The sequence below is a fragment of the Erigeron canadensis genome, chromosome 9, assembly GCF_010389155.1.
Source record: "Erigeron canadensis isolate Cc75 chromosome 9, C_canadensis_v1, whole genome shotgun sequence".
Lineage (NCBI taxonomy): Eukaryota > Viridiplantae > Streptophyta > Magnoliopsida > Asterales > Asteraceae > Erigeron > Erigeron canadensis.
In genome coordinates, this window is record NC_057769.1 from 26,521,702 (window position 1) to 26,542,962 (window position 21,261).

Consider the following 21,261-nt stretch of genomic DNA (forward strand, 5'->3'; position numbering starts at 1 on the left):
GCGTCTGACGCCTCCCACCATGAAGACGTTGCTATGCAGAGCTGCAGTTGCGTTCTTGCCTCTCCTCCGGTTTTAGATGCAGCCATTGAAGAGGGAAGAAAAATAATGGATGGATGGTGGAAGAAGTGAGGGTTATAAGGAGAGAGTGTTCTTGGTGCGTTTAGAAGAGAGAGAAACTGATGAATAGTGTTAAACGTGAGTTAGAAGTGGGTTATTATAAGGAGGGGCCTAAGGTTTCATTGGCTTTTGGTGGTGTTTTTAACTATATTCTATTGTACAATTAGAATGGTATAAGGAAGCACTGACCTGCATTGCCTATAGAACCTTATCAATTTCAGCAAGTTTTCTAAATATGTAGGCATATAAGATAACAAGAGCAGTGGACTCACAGTGTTCACACACCGTCTATCTTTGCCTAGCTACTCTTATGAAGAATATTTTGATCTATACAGGCCGTACAGTGTACACACACCGCCTAATCGCAATTAAGCTCTAGTGCATTCCTGAAATTTGGAACACATATTTCCTAGAATGTTTTAGTGCTCACAAGCGACCTCTATCTTTAATGGTCGAATGCCACGGGGTAATAAATTTTGCCATCCAGGCCAATCGCACAAATGTGATCACTAGGTATATAAGTATAGATAGCTTTTATTACCATCATGAAAGTTGACTCTCTGAGACCGAGAACTACGGTTTTGAGAAGTCACTGAATAACAATCATTTATTGAATGTCCTCTCTGGTGACAGAAACTGCAAGTACTCTGCTGCGGCTTATTATAAGAACCATTCCTTAAAGATGCTGTGGTTTCTCATCCTCTTGCTGGAATAAATATGTATAACACTCCAATGAGAAACATTTACTATGAGAGAAAAAATGTATAATGAATTCTGCAAGTACTTCGCTGCTGGTTATATCGAGGTTCATTCCCGGAAGGTGCAGTTGTTCCCCGTCCTCTTGCTGAAATAAAAATTAATAGTCATACTTCAAAAAACAACATGTATAGAGAAAACTAAGATGTATAGGACAAGAAGTTCATACTATGAGAGTTGATGAGATCAAAAAGTTAAAAAGATAAGATGCTATATCCATTAGGCAATTTGATATCTAACAATTTTCATCTTATGTGATGCAAGAAAAGTGAGGATGCAAGCAACCGGGCGTATGTTCACCCATTTGACATGAGGTATATAGCATAGACCTATCAAATGGAGTATGATGAATGGAAGCAATGAGTGAAATGGAATAACATCCAGCTTTGAAACATATTACTTCTAAGGGACAAGAACTTAGAACTTGAGTGCACATTTTCTTAGATAACCAACGTTTTTTGCCCAAAAAGAAAAAAATAAATGTTCTAGCATTTTTAATTACGGTAAATCACTTGCAGAAAAGTTGACATAAAGTCACTGGGTTTTGTAACAGGGTCAAAAACGACAATGCTACAGATTATATACTGAGCCTGCAATCACCATTAGACCTTGTTAATTCCTTTCATTACTTTCTTAAGAATCAAAGTCATGTTCATCAAGTAAAAACGTGATAAATCCTTTTTGTGAAATGCATGTATTTTGATTGGCAATGGATGTATTTTGATTCAATCTGGAAGGTACAGTTACAAAGGGAAAGTAGAAACTTACAGCAACTATTATCCTTCCTTTTGCTCAAAACATGTCTACTGTAGTTCCAGCTAACAGACAGTAGAGAAATACATGCCAAATACTGACGAACAACCAACTCATACACTTCATATAGCAAAAGTTGTTTAACTTCTTATTAAAACATGATCATTATTGATGTGATATTGTATAATATTATTTCACTACAATAAAACTTACTTCACGATTCTCACTCCATCCAGATTCTCCTGGTGAATATTTTGTTGGGTGTATAGGAGGATGGGCTTTGTCATCATGCCTACCATTACCTGGATTCATCCAAAGTCCTTATGAAGTATCCAAGAGTCGTTGGGAATATATGAACCCCACACAGGATGCTCCTGCTGTTCTTGTACAAGTCTCTGGAACCATCCAACACAAAATCACAACCCAGAAGCATAACAAGCATAGAGTTTGTAACAGCAAAAAAAGTTATTGAAGTGAACCGAAAAAAAAGAAAAAAAACAAAAATAAAGGTTTTAAATATAGTCACCCCTGTTATACTGTTCTTGATTCAGTAAATAAATAAAGCCATTATAGATTATATAGTCACTCCTGTGATGGAAATAAATATTATTACTAAAGCTAAAAACCTCCAAGAATGTATATCTGGAGTTCACACTGAGGAAAAGATAAAATTGTTCTTTTAGCTAATCTAACCTTCTATAGTTCTACTACAAAGTGCTGTGAGCGTTCTATTTTTTCTGTAGCAGTAAGCTTAACATGCATTTTACAACCATTCACTCTTCATTCAATCAGCCTAAACTAGATACGATTAAATTTTCTTGCCTTCTTACTCATTTGAACTTTATGGTCATGCGTCTTCTTATCCTACAACATGCATATGATACGATATACTTACTGCTAAAACAACGATTTGTACAAGTACAACTTCAAACTTTAAGCTATTCACTAAAGAGATTATAGAACAATAATTTAAGAGAAGGATACCCACACACAAATCAGTCCCATTTGAGAACGAAACAATCTCTGTACAAGGATAGCTTATGAAACCAGACTGATAAAGCTCTTCTGCAATCTACACAAAAATGAAAGCAGCCAACTAACACATCAGATAAAGATTTCATTTCAACAAAATCAAAGTATGGAGTACAGCTTAAGTTTTCTCTTTCAAAGAAAATGATGAATCCTTTGAAACCTAACCTTCATGGTTTGTTTACAACTCATTCTGAAATAACGCGATGCTCATTTTTCTAGCCCAAGAGTGTTTAATGGGTAAGGAAGGTGTTTTTAGTCCTCTTTCTAATGAGCTTTTATGACCTGAACGCGAATAAAAGTAATAATGTCACTGGTTCAACCTTGATCTTAGTTGTATATAGGAACACTTGACATACTCAAGGACATGACTGCTTTTACACTTACGGTTGTGATGGGTTTAGAACACACATCTCGTAAAGTAGTGCTGCACAGGTGAATCGTAGCTGCAGGGCCTGCAGACAAACAGGGAAGTACTGTGGTCGTGGATGTTGGTGTGCATATAGTGAAATTCGGCCAATGAAGGATGAGAAATGAGAGATAGCCGTTGTTCGGAATTTGGATACTGAGTTGTATTGGAGTAATGGCTTGATTTGGAGTTTAAAGAGGAGCTCTTGAATGATTAATCTAGGGATAATGAAATAGTTTCAGATTTCAGTAGTCGATTGACCATCAATTGTCTGTGTTACATCAAAGCCGAATTGTTTTTGTTTTTTACAGAAAAGAAGGGAACAAACAGTGTGTAAAGGTTTATATGTGGTGAAGTATAACAGTAGAAAAAGCTCTCTATTAGAAGAGGTGTGCCCACAATCAAGATTTCAACATCTTTTGCTACTTCATGGCATAACATAGCATAGGAGCATTCACAATTTGAGAAATCAAACAGAGCCAAATGAAAATACAACAGAGATTAACCTTACAAGTTTTACAGATCCAATGAAACTTGATATTTTCATAGAGCTTCTCATATTTTTTTTATTGAAAGCAAAAGATAATTGTGAATGTATAAAGGCTCAACAAACAAATCACCTGATGAAATCACAAAATCAGGCAGAATATTATAAATTAAAAAAAATAGGGATTTAGCCCAAATCACATTATATTATAGAGTTTTATTATAGCAGGGATGCATTGGGTAAGGAGTCAACATAGTTTGGAGTCAAAATGGGTCAAGTTTGTTTCATGCAATATTCAATATGTGGATGACTTTGATCATCAAAGTTAACCACCTCCAAAATTTCCTAAAATAAAAGGATCAACAGAAATTACACCGTAATATGATATCAAACATTTTACTTGCATGATAATTGAAAGCAATTTTCATAACAGTTAATCAAAGAAATGAAAGTAGTACTTCAGTACTTGAAGCATACAGACTTAATATACAGTATGAGAACAGTACTTAATATAAATTTTGACAGAACAATCTTAAAGCTACCATTAACAAAGTAAACACTGACTGCATAATGAAAACAAAAGAGCATTTCCAAGAGCTTTCATTCAAGATAGCCATTACCTGGTGAAACTACTTCTACTGTATCATGAGATCCATGATTTATTCTTCTCTTAAAGGCATAATGCTTTCAAAATAACTCCTAACTTAACGAAACTTCACTTTTTTTGAATGCAGGGATGAGTAACTCAGACTGATTTTTTTTTCCTTTTTGGTACCTCATTATTTTTTTATATCACAAAAACCGCTTACATTCTCCAACTTGTATGTGTGATGAACATACCCATCATACATTTCTAAACCAGATAACTCTACTACTTCCTGTGCTATACAAACATTCGGACACCAAATGGATCTCTAACATACTATCTCTACACAGTACAAACTTCCTGTAAACTCACTACTAACCAAGAAAAGCTCGAACACCTGTATAAGAGATTGATACAAATATCCTTTATCACTTCAAAACTCAACAACCTGTCAAGCGTGCACCCAAACATCCAGCTACAAATCCGTACCAAATTCAATACTAAGAGATTGTCTTCCCACTATCCCGCACCTACAATATCACAACCATAGCTATACCAAATCCGATGTCTTTTCTAATTCTTCATAAGCCCTACAGTTCTTGAATCTCAATTTGACTAGTCTTATCTTTATGGTTTCCAAAATGGCAAAATTTTATCTTTTAATTTCTCCATTGGATTCCTATCTTTATTAAACAATCTGCTATTTCTCTCTTTCCATATCCAATACACACTAGCAGCTAAACAGAATCTTTGTACTATATTCCAAAAAGAGTTGGGACATTTAGAATCACTAAACCATCTACTAATAGCAGCTACACAGAATCTTTGTACTATATTCCAAACAGAGTTGGGACAATTAGTGTATTCACATTCAAAAAACAGGTGTTGTACAGAGTCATTTTGATTGCTGCAGAAACCACACTTATATTGCTTCAAAGGATACCATTTCATTAGTCTATCTTGAGTAGCCAGTTTATCCTTTAATGCTAACCATATTACAAATGCATGACTGGGTATGCATTGGCTAAACCAGACCAATTTAGACCAATCTACTGAGTTTCCAACATTCCTTGTATCCTTCCAGACCCTGCTTGTAGTAAATTTATCAACGTCTCCTTTTCAATTAGTCCACACTACTTTATCTTTATTCAGCTCCTCTAATCTAGGAACTTCAACAGTTGTTAGTTCTTTCATACTAATGCCACTATTAGGCCACTTCCATTTTCTGTCTTCAATCATGTCAGCAACTTTGGTCTTTTGGCTTAATTTAGTACGAGTATTATCCAACATCTTATTAGTCACATACTTACTCAAAGGGCAGTATGGACTCAGACTGAAAGTTACTAATTTAAAACTTTTAGTTTTCATGTCAAAGGATACACCATTGACCATATACTCAGACACATAAGGCAAAAAAACTCAAGATTCTCCATATCACGATAATCGGGTATCATGGAACCACCTTCAATCCAAGACTTAAAAAGCGTAATGGTTTCTCTAACCCAAACACGGTTTACATAGTTTGTAAAACCCAGATATGCAGTTTGTTTGTTTCCACCACGAGATCATAACAAACAACTCCAAGTAATTCGTTATCTTTTATTAAAAAGGGATTAGTATCCTGGAATGTAACTATCTTTGACCGAATGTCTATAGTAGGAAAAAACTAAAGTTATGTGTATTGTATGTAAACAACTTGAAAAAATGTTTATTGTATGTAAGAAAACATACGCGGCAACCATATACAGGTGCCAATTGTCAGATTTTAATTGGTTGAAACGAAATTCTTACATACAATAAACATTATTTCAAAGTTGTTTACATACAATACACACAACTTTAGTTATTTCCTACTATAGACATTCGTTCAAAGTTTCTTACATTCGATGAAACTAATCTCTATCAAAAAAGGCATGTTGCACTTCACAATTTCCTAGCCTGCCGGCCTAAGGCGCCATGTTTCGCATACAAGTGGAATAGCACCTTGAGGAAGGTCAATAATGAGAAATTTTTCGTTTGCCAAGTCAAACGCCAAGATTTTAAACATATAAAAAAATCATCACATGGATGACACTACTAACACATTCATTATTTCCAAAAAGATCAATCTTAACTACAAGGAGGGGGGAGTTTAAAAACCTTACGAGTGGTGGGGTTTACAATAAAAGCGAATTATTTCAACGAAAGTTTCATTTCTGGAAGTGAAAAGAACTAACCTATTAAGATGTTCGGCTGCTGTGTTGTCAACGTGGGAGAAATAATTTCGAGCATTACGTACTGTGATGAGATGAATGACGGGCCCAGCATCAAGAGGTGCTGAGAGAAAGTGTAGTTCGTCGTTGGACATATCGTAAGCGGATATGAAAAAGGATGTGCGGCGGATGGTGACAAGAGAGCGATTGAAATGCAGTTTTCGGAAAGAAGGATCATTGAAATGAGAGATTGCCATTCTTTGGAAACTGATCTAAATTGGAGTAATGAAATGATTTCTTGAACAATTTCATTTGGGAATGAAATTGTTGTTTGTTTTTGCTTGGCTGATTGATATCCGTCAATTTGGGTGGACAAAGTGCCGGCTGTATTGTAGGGTTTAAGCAGGGTTAATGTAACGGTGGTATGTTCCCTTTCAACTTTGCACTGCTGTTTTCTTTTTATTGAGATCCTATCCAACTTTAACCACGATAGTCAAAATTTAAATTTTAAATTTTATTCTCTCTCCGTCCCATTTTAGTTGTCATGTTGACTAACTTTGACCGTATATAATTTTATTTGTGTCATGTAACACTTGATATAAAATATATAAATGGATTGAGTTTTTAATGTACTTTTCGTTCATATAAGTTTCATCAACTACTATATAATACAAACAAAATTTTATTTACGGTCAAAGTTAGTCAACATGACAATTAAAATGGAACGGGGAGTAATTTAAATTAATCAAATGACTAAATTGATTGAACTTTAAAGTTGGATCAACTTTAAGAATTCAAATTTATTTTAATAAATTTTGGTCTTAATATCTTAACAGTGTGTAAAGAGTGCTAAGATATAAATAATTACCTTCATTTAGCTAAAATAGTTGCTTTTAGATTCCACTTAAATTATAGAAAAAGACCTCCGGTCTTTAAATGAAATGAGGATCAAACATATGTTCTTTGTCAATATGTTTACCCGTAATTGAAATCACACTACTTAATTTTTTCAATACAATGATAGTAAGTTATTTTTATTTTTGGAACTATATCATATTTCCCTACTATTAAAAATCAAAATAATCTTTAAATTTTCTAAAATCAATATGTATTCGGTTTAAACCTTAATTTTCTGACAATTATAATTACTCATTAATATCATATTAAAAAGATACCCGCACGATATAACGGTGGTCTTGGTGGCGGTTGGTGGTAGCGTACGACGGGTAATGGCGGTGGCGGCGATGCCAGTGGTGGCAATGGAGGCAGTGGATTGGTGGTGGTGGCGGCAGTGGCGACGTGGCAGCGGTATTGGCATTAATTGGTGACATGGTAGCGACGACGACAAGTATTCTAAGCAGAACCGGCTAAATAAGTGTGTTGGGTCAGGTAGGTGCCTAAGGCCCACAATTAGTCAAGGCCGCAAAACTTTAATGGACTTGATTTTTTATCTTTTTACCGGGTACCGGTTGTTTGGGCTTAGAAATAAAAATTACTCATTTAATTCTGTTAAATAGAAATAGGATAGTTGTATCAAATGAAGTCCCTCCAATCCTTTTTATGAACATGAAAGGAAAGATTGAGATTTTGTGGCAAACAAAAAGACTTATACAATAATGATATTTCTATTTGACTTTATCACCTATGCCATTCGATTTCCCCTTCCTCTTCAACAACAAATCTTTCTATACATATGTATATGTATACATATGTATATGTATATGTATATGTATGGTCGGTATTTTTATTTTATTGATTAGTGATTAGCTTTATTAGTTATATAAGAGTTATATGCTTTCATGTGCTATGCATGTGACCTAATTAACGGTTTAAGATGTTAGTGGCGTAGATCATAATTGTTAGCGGAAATTATAAAATTTGTCTCATGTGGAACCACCAAAATGGTTATTTAAGACTTTAAAGGGAGGTCCCCAATGGTTAAAGACTTTAAAGGGAGGTACCCAAATTAGTGTCGCTTAAAGCTCAAAAAAACCTTGAGCTGACACTGATTGTAAGTTATTGATGTAAGTTGGTTTCATAAATTGTTAAAAGTTAAAACTTACTGAAAAGTTATTTATTTTATAATATAGTATAAATATTCTCATTTTACACTAAAAATATTATATTAATAAGTTAACTATTAAAACTTTATCTATACTAAAATGTAAAAATTATAGGTCCATGTTGAAATTTAAGATCATATGGGATGTACGAATTGACTAAACTACCCTTATAAATTAAATCACTATCAACTTTATAAATTGCACCATGAGTCCTTAAATTACAAGATATCTCTACTTACCCTTTATATAAAAGACTTTTATATGATTTATCTACATCATTTAACGTTGTATCATCCGCCACCCCATCATACCGTCGTCGTCATCGTCGCATCACACGAGTATCATGCTAGTAACTCCTAGTAACCATAAGTCAATTAACTTATAACTATAATACCTATTTTATTTTAAAGGAAAATGATTGATAGACCCTAAACATGAACCTAAACATATGCTTAATATTTTAAATGTTTGACACATGTTACATGAGTTTTTTCTCTCTTAATCCTTATCATTCATCATAAAAAGTGTCATCATCTTATTATTATACATATCTTAGCATATCAATTAGGCCTATTTTAAAAACAATCAACTTATCATTTTGTTTTCTTTTTTCTCGATACTATCAACTATCATTTTTTTCCTCATAAATCTATGAATTGACCGATATATATTTTGATTGTTAAAAAATAGAAGTGAAAACCAACTCTAGGTAATCAAAATAATTATCTCTTTTTTGTTGTTACTACGAGGCGTTTGAAAATGAAGAGTTTGTCTATGTAATTTTTTCGCTCATATATACTAGATTTCACTTCAAAATAATAAAAAAATAAAGATAATGTACGATTTTAAAGCCAGATAAGTATTTTCTTACATATAATGTTTAATTTTGTTTTTACTAATAACTTAGACATTAATTTTTATGATACACAAATATGATGGATATTTTTTTAGGATTAATCACGGGAATACCAACGTATTTTTCCATTTATACACGGTTGCCTATTATACTTTTTTATTGATGAGGTTTATCCACAAACTTTTTTTTGTATACGGTTGACCCATATTACCGGTAATCACCCTTTTTAATGACGTGGCAACCACGTGGACGTTTAATGAAGCTGACATGGATTCACAACGACAGGTTAATCACTGGATGACTAATGTATTTTTCCTTTTATACATGGTTGCATGCCCATTGAAGTTATTTTTATTGATGTGTATTACCAACAAACTCTTAAAATTTGTACATAGTTGACCCAAATATTCAAAGCTGGTTCTCTCTCATACTCAAATCTTCAAAATTTCTTCTTTCTCTAAAAAAAAACCCCATAAATTTTAATAAAAAAAACAAAAGATTTTTCTAAAGAAAATTCCAACCGCTAACCGCTCAGTCATTGGAAAATTGTAATTCGTATTTCTGCTGGTTAGGGTTTGTGCGTATTTTAATTTCGAGTGTTTTGGAACAAATTCGAGTTTCAATTCGAAGAAAAGAGAGAAAATGTCGATTGAGTTTTCCGGCGAGAGGTTTGAATTCTTGTAGGCTAATTAAGGTGAGTATATAAGATATTTTTTTATCTGACTTAGGAATGTGAGTTTCAAATTGATAATGTAAATGTCAAATTAGTCAACTATTCATTTGACAAATTTCTGATTACCTACCAGATTGTCAACCAAATGGGACAAATTTCTGAATCAAACGTTTTCTACTACAATATGTATATAATTGTTGGAAATTTTTTAGAAAAATCTTGTTTTTTTTTTATTTTTATTAAAACTTTTGGGTTTTCATTTTAGAGAGAGAAGCAGTTTTGAAGATTTGAGTATGAGAAATAACCAGTTTTGAAGATTTGTGCCAACCATGTATAAATTTTAAGAGTTTGTTGGTAATACACATCAATTAAAAAAGTTTAATGGCCAACCATGTACAAAAGGAAAAGTACATTAGTCATCCAGAGATTAAACCTGTCGTTGTTAATCCATGTCAGCTTCATTAATCGACTATAACCGGTAAACTGGTCAACTATGGGTCAACCGTGTACAAAAAATAACCTTGTACGAAGTCACCTTCGCACAAGTAAACCCATAACGGAGCTTAACCTCCGATTAATATGACTATCCCGGAGCTCTGAAGGTAACAAATACCGAGCTTCGAGGAGATATACAATAGAGATCGGCTGAAGATCTTTCCGATGATTAATCTATTAAATATATATCAAGCTCCGATAGACTCGGGCATAATTAGGTAACAAGATTACCACAAATCTTCTCAAGAAGGAAACAAGATATTTACAAAAGTAGGAAGAGATTTACCCTAATTCTCTTACCCTCCTCTCCAAGTTATCTACCCTCTATATAAATAGAGGAGGAGCCTCACGACATATTCATTCATACTCACTCATAACATATCGAATTCCTAAACCCTAAGTCAAACACAAATCGACTTATAAACCTCACGCAAATACGCATCATGCAAGAAAAACCCTAACTCATAGTTTATTCGACCTCCGAGTAAACCCTAAAATAAACCCTAATTCGAACTTCATCGACTTAGACAAAAAACCAACCGGCGTAAAGCGGCCTCTCGGACCCTCTGACCGTAAGGGAATCGCCGATAAACACCAACAACCCAACTCACACCTCCAGTTGAGCCATAGTGCGATTATTTGATCAAACAAATTGGCGCCATCCGTGGGACCTCCTATCCTCGAAACCGAACCTAGCCACGATCAAAATAAAAGCATTAAGTCGAACCTAGATTCCCTAGCAGAAAAACACGGGTCGAAGATCGCTCACGGTTACAACAGAGATGATGGTGAAGACCTCCCCGTTGAGATCGCCAGCTTCCCCGGCACTCAGGAGGACGACGATCCTACGCCTTCTCTCGAACAAACGCTGGATCAGTCGGTACGCAGCGAAGTACGCCGCCTAATAGGACCAGAGGGAATGATAAGATCGCGTTTGCCTCAAAACAAGCGACAGATTGGCAAACGATATTACGAAAGTTTACAAATACCAGAGACACCAGGTAACGCTCGCACCGTAGCGACGCTAACGGCCGAAAAAATGCCAGGGACACAAAAATGTCCAAGTGAGTGCCTCGGACCAGGGCGAAGGGATTAGAACCCGAGTAAGCCGGATTCCCCCGGTCTATACATCCGATTTCAAAAACTCAGACCACCAGACACAGGAAGCCTGGCCTCACCGGAATCCCGGGACGTCCCATCAGGAATGGTACGTACTAAGAACGCAACGGACGCAAAGAGCACTCCGCCTGCAGTGTTAAGGAACCGACCCCATAGCGTGAGCGCATCAAAGAGCCAGGGAAAGCTCGCGACAACCTCGAGGGGTTCGCCAGAAAAGGCGCTCGTGTCGCATCAGCGTGGCAACATCAGGACTGGATACGCGTCGGAACCGCGAAACCAGATCTATGGTAAACTTGTTCAGCGATCTCCGATTATCAAAAAGGAGGGGTTTGCGGTAAAGCCGTTAGACCAGGAGAAAGACCTCCACACCTTATCTTGTCCAGAAGGAGGGCAAACCAAAATAGTAAGCCTGCAATAAGAAGACCTCACGACAAAGGCACGAGAGCGTAAGTGGATAAAACCCGAGCCGGACACTCTGTGCCCAGGTCGAGATAATTTCTCTCAGGGACCCTCAACCACGGACCTAAGCATGACCTCTAGTGGACTAATAAAAAGGAGACGAAAATAACGCTCCAGAATAAGAGCACCTCACCGCCCAGAAAATCCAGGAGGATAGGGTCAGGCGAAAGGAGGAACACTTCCAAAGACATGGAAGAACCTCAAGATCTGAGGACCCAGGAAAAGGTATCAATCACGGGTGTGTTAGGAGAACCTGGAGGAAAGATGTCTACACTAATAGATAAGCAGATTACTGACGCTTATGTACAGGCAAACTACGACGTGTTATGCGCAATAATAAGACGGCTAAGGGAAATAGGTCAGGTATACGAACCAGAACCCGTTCCCTCGGATCAGGGAGGGTATTACCTTACGGAAGAAGACCTCCGAGGATAAAATGCTCCTTCATCTGAGCTCGCACCCAGAATAGGTGATGCGAATAGCCTGTTTGTGGCAACAACACCAGACACTCTGATAAAAGAAGGAGAAACGCCAATCGAAGATATACTCTATAATGGCGAAGGGGACCCAACTGACTTCCTGAGCCGTTTTACCAGAATTGCGGCAACCCGGAGGTGGGATCCAAGGACGATTTGTCGAGCCTTCTTCCAGTCCCTAACTGGGAAAGCGAAAGAGTGGAGCGAAAATTTAAGAACCTCAGGTGATGTTGGGGACATCGAAGCTAAATTTGTGTCATGATTTGGCACATCAAAAATTATAGAAAGACACACCTAGTGGCGCATGACATAAAGCGACGCAAAGAAGAAACAATCAAGCAATTTATAGCTAGGTACACTTCGGAGACCAGGAGATAAGTAGGTTACCTGAAAGTCAAAGGATATCAGGACTAATTCACGGCCTTCGAGCATCGACGCTAGTCGAAGCTATGACGGAAAATCTACTAGAGGCATATAATGAGCTTGTAGTAAAAGCTCACGCCTGGGTCGACAGAAGTCAAGACACAGTAAACAGTGAAGGCATTCGGGGAAAAAGGATAATACTATTAAAACTCACAAAGTCCCCAAAGCAAATTCTTGCGACAGAAACGGTGGCACAAACATTCCCAACCCCGCCCAGACTGATAACCAAGAAAAAAGATCAGAGCAAATATTGTGACTTCCATAAAGATCATGGACACAACACGGATTCGTGCCAAAACCTACTGCGTGCTATAGAGGACACAATAGCAACGGGAAAACTCAGGCACCTGGAAAGGAGCATAAACAACGAAGATATAATTTAATGCGAAAACCTCGGAAGCAAGTCATCTTGCGATAAGACCGGGTTGCATTAAAAACGGAAACAACGGCCAGGAAGGAACTTCCCGCAAAACGGAGAACAAGCGCACTCAAAGAACTTAGCCTCCAGCTAGTGGTACAAGCAAAACCGAGGCCAGTAGCACTCAGTTCCTAAAAACCCTCCGTATGCAGGATTTAGGAAATCTCCGGACCACTGAAAGCAACTGATTAAAACTAAAGCAGTATGGACCTTACTATGTAAAGGCCCCCTGTTTTTTCGAAATATTGTTTTCTAATAAAGATCGATCAGAACACCATGCGCAAATTATATATGTATATTAAAAGCAGTAGGGGACGCCCGATAACACTCCCATAAAACAAATTACGTCATAAGACGACTACCATAAAACAATTTAGTTAAAAGGCGACTGTCATAAGATAACACACGAGCTCCAAACATATATTGTAATAGCTCGGTTCACGGACAAAGCCTTAGCAACAAAAAGATTAACAAGGCAAGTCCAAGTAAGGCCTTACGGAATAAGTCTTGAAAAGGTTAAGCCAGTAGATTGCCTGATCAGCATCTTGAAAAGGCTTATACCATTAGATAAATCCAAATAAATAAGGCTTAAATCCAAAAGATTATTGGAGATACAAATTAAGGAAATGGAGGAAAGAAAATCCAGCAAATAAAATGTTTGGACATAATGTTTAACAATTCAAACATTGGGAATTTGCATCAGCTGAGAGGGAGACGCATCAGGATCTGCAGATAGGGCACACAAATATTGAGAATGAAGATCCTTGAGATCACTCATGGCTTTGTTGAGAGGACCTATCGTATCCCGCACAAGCTCAGAACCATGAAGAGATATGCGTGCTTCCGCAGCAACAACACGGATAAGCTCCGACTCGACATCGACCCTATTCGCATTGCAAAGACTTGAAATCCTTGCACCCACCTCAGACCCATTCAGAAATGCTTTGCAGACATACGGGATCACTACAGTAATAAGCTGCCTATATTTTCCTCTTAGCTCAACAAGGGCAGCACGGTTATTAACAAGCATCGCATCCTTTGTAGACAAATCCTCTCTTAGCAGAACAACTTCCTTTTTCTTCGAGCGGGCTCCCTCACAAACAGCTTCAAGTTCCGCACTCAACCCGCTCAGCCTAACCTCTAAATCAGAAACTTTAAACTCCAAAGATAGTTTCTCTGTTTTCAGTTCCTCAATATGTTGCGCTGATGGCCCCTTCTCTTGAGGGATCTCGCAAAGTCTCGATTCCAGCACGCTACCAACAATTGTTGTGCAGAAGGACGATTGGTTGAAAAACTTGGATAGCTGCGAAACATTTAGACTCGCCAGTTTTGTAGCCCATTCAGAGGGAGCAATAGAGCTAAGGCTATGGTGGCAAGACAACCCGTCAGGAGCTTGGGTCAAAGGGTTGAAACCTACAAAAAAAAGAAAGAAAAAGAAAAAGGGAGAAAAGATCAGTATAAGGCGAAACTTTAATACATCATAAGCGTAGAAGGCTACCTAAACTCTCCCCTGCCTCCTTAGATTTCCTCGCCTTCTTTCTAGAGGAAGAGACGCCGGACCTCCTTGAAGAAGTCTTCTTCCTACTTATCAGGCGTCCAGCAACAGTACCCTGTTCATCACCGGGTTGATCATCTTGTTCCCCACTGGAAGGGCAGTCAGAAACTTTTGATTTGATTCAAAAGAAGTTCGCTTTATCTTCTCTTCAAAAAACACAACAGGAGGACCGGTCGAGACAGCCTCGTGGGAAATGGCCTCACCCACCTGGCATATGGCCTCTAGCCCAGCTTGATCACCAGCCTGTAGATCGCTACCCCCACCGGAGGTCCCTAACCCTGAAGCATGAACAACAGGCGCAGGCTTGACAATCAACTGAGCGAGAAATGATTGCTCGTTTATCATTTGCTTGAAAGCCATCCTGCAAAAATATAACGTACGGGAATGAATAACCCTAAAAATACCAATACAAGGGGAGCAGGAACAACATGGACTATCAAATCAAGAAAAATCCCAAATACATCTCAGAAGAGAAAAGGAAAAAGAGGATAAAAGAGGAGAAACAAAGGATCTAGATGCCGGAAACAGGTAAATAGAAGGTAGAATGGATCTATAAAAGTTGCATATTATTGGGAATTTCTCGCCATTAGGGTTTCAGGAAAGATGGATTCAGATCATAACAATACCAAAATGAATCCAGTTAAAGTCACGTACCTTGAGTAACAGAGCAGCCGTAGGGAGAAAGAGATAGGAAATTCGTCAAAAATCGCGGCCGCCGGAAAAAGGTATTATATCTATTATTTTGTTTAAATATTTATGTGTGAAGAATAAACGTATTTCGGCAGGAACCACTACTTAAATTCAAAACCGTTGAATACGTATACAATACGTATCCCATGATTGTCGGCCCAATAAGCGCAAGTTATTTAGGTGGCCTCCGTTAGGGGTGACCTACGGAGAAGAATTAGCGATTGAGTCTAATTCGACATCCTAAAGATAGCATCTCCCATCGGACTGGGGGGCTTGATGATATACCCATACGGAGCTTTAGCTCCGTACCCGAAGCAGAAGTAGAGTACGAAGTCACCTTCGCACAAGTAAACCCATAACGGAGCTTAACCTCCGATTAATATGACTATCCTGGAGCTCTGAAGAAAAGAAACATTAAAACCAAAACTAAAACATTAAAACTCAAATTGTATTTAACAACAAAAATAAACTGCAACTAAATAGCTTACCTGTATCCCTCATTTCGAATCGCCATAAAACATAACACAAACCGTATTAGGAACATACATAAGACGGAGATTCTCATTTCGCATCAATCAGCCAAGCAGGAAGCCTATTCCAACATATTGCCCAAACTACATCCCTGCAACAAAATCTTCATTCCCATTGGTATTTACATTCTTCAAAATTATCACAATTATACTACTTGAAATCGTAATATCTAAAAAACCCATATCCACTTCAACATGTTCCAAAATGGGCTTTTACATTTCTTAATTGAACTGGTCTCTATATCATTCACATTATCTTTCTTCAACAAACTTACATAAGAATTGAAAAGCTGAGAAGGCATACCGAAAGTCGACCACAAAAAAACTTAAGTAACATAACAGGACCTAAATTTAGCTTCAAATCATCCATAAAAGGAACCCCATTACACCATGACAGTAGAATTCCCACAAATACCCAGAATCCAAAATTAATATTGAAACCCAAAACTTTGATCAAACTTATAAAATCATTAATTATAATAAACCCTATTGAAAAAATAACAACCAATTTAATAAAACTTATGAAATCGTTAATTTTATTTGTATACATTTAACACTGTGTTTTATATAAATCAATAACAATCTTTACTTCAAATCTTTGTTTCAATCTATATAAATTAGATTTATCAGAAACCGTGAAGAGAAACATGCAAATTAAAACCCTAAATTGAAAGTTATAGATACCTCATTTTTTAGTAGGTGTTGGTAGAGGTTTATCCGACGATATTCCTTCCGGCCAAAAGTGGAACACGTCGTCAAAATAGAAACCGAAAACATAAGAACATATATTATATATATATATATTGTTGTCGGTAAGTTACTTTAAGAATTAATATGATCCATTCGATTAGATTATCAAGTCATCCTAGCCACATAAACTCTACCTTTTAAAGTGGAGTTTATCTTCAAGTTTGTTAGTGGAAAAAAAACATGTGCTCAAAATATATATTGCCTTTTATGTTACTAAATATAAAGCAATGAATCTTGGCAGTTTTACTCCGCACATTTCACATTGCTACAACAAATGATGAGAAAATTATGAGATTTTAAATTTCATACTTATCCATTTCCGATCCCCCCGATAATTTTCACAAACCTTGCACTATATAAACATATACTCGTACATGTTTGTTGTATGTTTTTACAGTTCTCTGAAAATACCTGAAGTTTGAAAAAAAAAATGCCTTCAACAAAACAAATCAAATGTCATGTCGATCTTCAACCAACGTATAAGACCTTCAACCAAAAAATTTGATGCTCTCATCATGTCACCATAATCCAAAGTATAGTTTCTTTTACGAAACATTGATGATACAAATATAAGTTATCTTTTTTTACTTTAAATGAGTTGTCATAATATTTTTTTAGCGAATACTACAACTGATGTATATATGTAGCTGGTTAAAAGAGTTTATGTGGCTACTTTGTTACCGCTAATCTGTTGGTATCTTTTGTGTGTTTCGTGAAATTATTGAGCTCGTGTAAAATTGTTGGGCGATGTTGTATTCTATTTATTAATGTCATCCAAGAGAAAGGTCCAACTTCGTGATTGATGGTGATGACTACTTCCTTTGCATATGGCTTTGCTACACAAGATATGAGTTTGTTACTTTGTTGAACTGCCTTGTTACTTTGTGTATAGCTATACTTGCATTAGATACATGGGTTGACCTGCTTGTGATAAATGGCAGCAAAAGTTACATTGCAGGCGCATTGTTTCTTACGTAGAATCATAGAATCCATATAAAAATGAATATAATGAAATAAAATACGTTTCATTTCTTTGATTTTCTATCAAACAAAAAAATTGATTTTGCTAGTGTCTCAGATCAATATCTCTAAGATACCAATCAAAAGAATTTATTAATTTTTCAACCTATGTCAATTCTATGTTTCATTTTATTGAATTCTTCTCTGCATGAGTTACAAACTCTAATGGAGTATGGTTTCCTAGATGTGGGAAAAGCTTGTATATTATGTTAAACGATTTGGTCTATTTCCTGTTAATTTTCTTTTTGTTGTGAATGACTTAAAATTTTATTTTGATAACCATAACCCGGGCAACGCACGGATATTTTTCTCGTATATATTTGTCACCGGTGAGTTGAGTTTATATATATATATATATGGAAGGGTAGTTAGTCGGATAATATAAACGTGGATTAAAGCAAGTAACACAAGATATACAATAACTAAAGCCCCTATTTTCCAGCCAATTTAATATATATTACTACCTGATATTGGAAGTACTACATCAAGAACATGTAGTACATGTTGAAGTTGGACAAACTCTATTTCCACGAAAAAGTTGTTAACTTTGTTGTGTTTACGTATGGTAGCTAGGTTGAATAAGTCAAGAGTAATGGTTCAGATTTTTAGATTGTTTAGCTTATTTCAAGCATTGTTAAGTAGTGATAGTGTTACACGTTTACTTTCTCTTTGCTATATATATGAATCTCCACTTCTCCACTTTAGTTTTATGTAATAAGAAAAGCAATCAAGTTTAGCGCCTCTCTATTTGTTTGCCAAGTAATGTGTTTGTTTCGTGTATTTCCGATTAAACAAATATTAATTTGGGAGTCGATTTTCATCTCTCTATATTTGTGACAATAGTTATTGATCATTTCTTCACTTTGAAAGGATTTGCTCTGGAGATTTTTTTTTCTTCTCATTATTATGTTCCAAGTTTCAATTTGATCATTTCTTTGGTATTGCACATATTTTTGCATTATTTTATAGTATGGATGGAACCATTTACCTTAAGTTATCATTTTGGAGATCTTAAGTTATCATATTATATAGTATGAAGTATGCAGTAAAAGGCAACTTATAGAAAGCGTAATAACCGAAATAAACCTAATAAAGACGATTGAACACACCACCTATTTTAATCTTAATGTAATAACTTAAATAAACCTAGAAAATTTAATATTTAAGAATTTAATAGTTAAGTCAATTTGTTTTTCCTTTTTTGACTTAATAAACAAAAATAACTGTGAATTACCTATCTTTTACTTAATACATGCAGATATTATTCATACATTCAATTCACAACTTAATGCAAGTGACTAAAAAAAAGAAACGGGCCTTGTGTTCAATTGAAATGTAAGTTATAAAATACTTTATTAAGTGTAACCCGAGCACGCACGGGTATTGTTCTAGTTAGAAGTAGCCGATGATTTCCCCTTTAATTTTAATCTTTGATCTTTCTCCAATTTTGATGTGGATATTAATTTGATTCAATCCCTTTAATTTTAATCTTAATTAATATATTTTAGGATGTAGATGTTTGGGATATTAAATACAGAAAAGAAGATTTGTTACCGATACAAAGAAAGAAAAACTGAATAACTGAATAAAAAGAGCAAAGGTCTTAAACAGAAAAGAGTTTAGTTTGATTGATATTATTAATTTATACTCGTAGTTTAGTTTTTTCTTTGTCTATCTTTCTTTGCCTTGTCTAAAGAAAAGTGGAGGCTGCCACTTGGCAACGTTTTTTGAGAAATTAAACTTAAGAACCTTGTTTTATTAAGAAGAGAGATTGAGATTTCATCATCAACGTTATAAATCTGCTATGTAGAAAATAAAAAAGAGAATTAAAAAACAAAAAATGAAAAGCACTCCTATACAATGTGGACATGTTATTACCAGATTAGTATGACCTTTGTTGGGTTGAATTTCATCCTATAGAACAAAGTCATTGAACATATCAAATTCATCATCACCTTCCAAATTCTCCTATATAGAACGTCATTATTTTGTTAAAATATACATTGAATAAAAATTGGGAGTTAATATTGTAGATATGTTACTTACATGGTTAAAGATTATTTTCAATAGGAGGATCATCATCCAAGACAATGAAGTTATCCAACAAAGGAAAATCATCATCATCACCATTGTAATGCAATTCGGAAATTTCTTCATCTTCTGAATCGCTAAGAACAATCACTTCTTCCCACATCCAATTTTTCAAGTTATCCTCGTGTTTTTGCTTTTTGAAATGGTTGGATGACAAGGTAGCATTTGTTTTGTTGTTTGGGGACATTGTGTTTGAAAGTGCATATTTCAAAGCTTATGAATATTGAGTAGAATTATACAAACTAAATGTGGTATTCATGTGTTTATATAGTGAATGTTTTTGATAAAAATAGAGGGAAATTTAGTATATGAAATTTAAAAGTCCCAAGGAATCGATTAGTCTGTTTGCAGGATATGAAACATGTGTTGTTGAAGTAAATTATATTGTGTTGTTTTACATTTACAAATTACAAGATAATGATTAACAAATGAGCACATGTTTTATATATTAACTAACTATCCACCTAAAAAGGATGGTTTATGTTGCTCGAATTCATTAACGTGTGTTGTTAAAAGTAAATTATGCAAATTAAAAGATAAATATTAATAAATGACCACATGTTATCTTATATAGTAACTGACTAGCCACCTAAAACGGAAGGGTTTATGTGAATCAGATGGTCTATATTCAATTTGGAAGTCTACTCACCGGTGGCAATAATTATATATAATAATGTGAGAAATTTTTTTTAAACTAAAATAGCTAAACTATCCTTCCAAATCATGTTAATTCATTTCCTTTCCATCCTTAAAAAAAACTCAAGAACCAAGTTATTTTGAAATCATTTGGATTTATTTCTTTACCATACGTACTTTCCATTTATTTTCTCCATTAAAGATGGTATTTTTATATGAAAAATGCTAAATGAATTAGGTCTTCACATAACGTGCATAAAAAAATTGTACGCTTCCATATCAAAAGTTCCACCCCTGAATATTATGATAAATATACAACTATTTAATGCACCTTAACGAAAGTCTTTAGAGCTTCGTTTAGCAAAACCTTTTTTATTTTAATCTTCTGTTTTTTTCCCCTAAAACGCTGAATTTTAGAGTAGGTAATTATGGTATGAAAAGGGATTAAAAGGGATAATTCGTTCTTATATATTCTAAACTATCAAATAAATCAACAAATCACGCACAATAATATAACATTAGTACGGGTCAATACCCGACCCGACCCGTGCAAAACGAAACCTAGCAATGCAACAATTGAACACGTAACCCGGCCTGTTACCCTATCGGGCGGGTCGGGCATGTTCGATTGGGTTCTTGGCTTTATGGGACATTTGCTCATCACGTGTCAAAACCGGG

The 21,261-nt window shown here is 35.6% G+C and overlaps 1 long non-coding RNA gene across 3 annotated transcripts; it reads right to left on the reverse strand.

Annotated features, from left to right (window-relative positions):
* Positions 1–463: 463 nt before the first annotated feature.
* LOC122582649 lies at positions 464–5,753 on the reverse strand. Of its 3 annotated transcripts, none has more exons than XR_006321212.1 (5): positions 4,172–5,753; positions 2,824–2,940; positions 2,615–2,698; positions 1,929–2,021; positions 464–961 (listed from the first exon to the last, which is right to left on the reverse strand). It is a non-coding gene; the product is annotated as an uncharacterized LOC122582649 (long non-coding RNA). The 3 variants fall into 3 exon arrangements; XR_006321211.1 differs by having other exon boundaries at positions 1,840–2,021; XR_006321213.1 differs by lacking the exon at positions 4,172–5,753 and adding an exon at positions 3,043–3,509 and having other exon boundaries at positions 1,840–2,021.
* Positions 5,754–21,261: the final 15,508 nt, after the last annotated feature.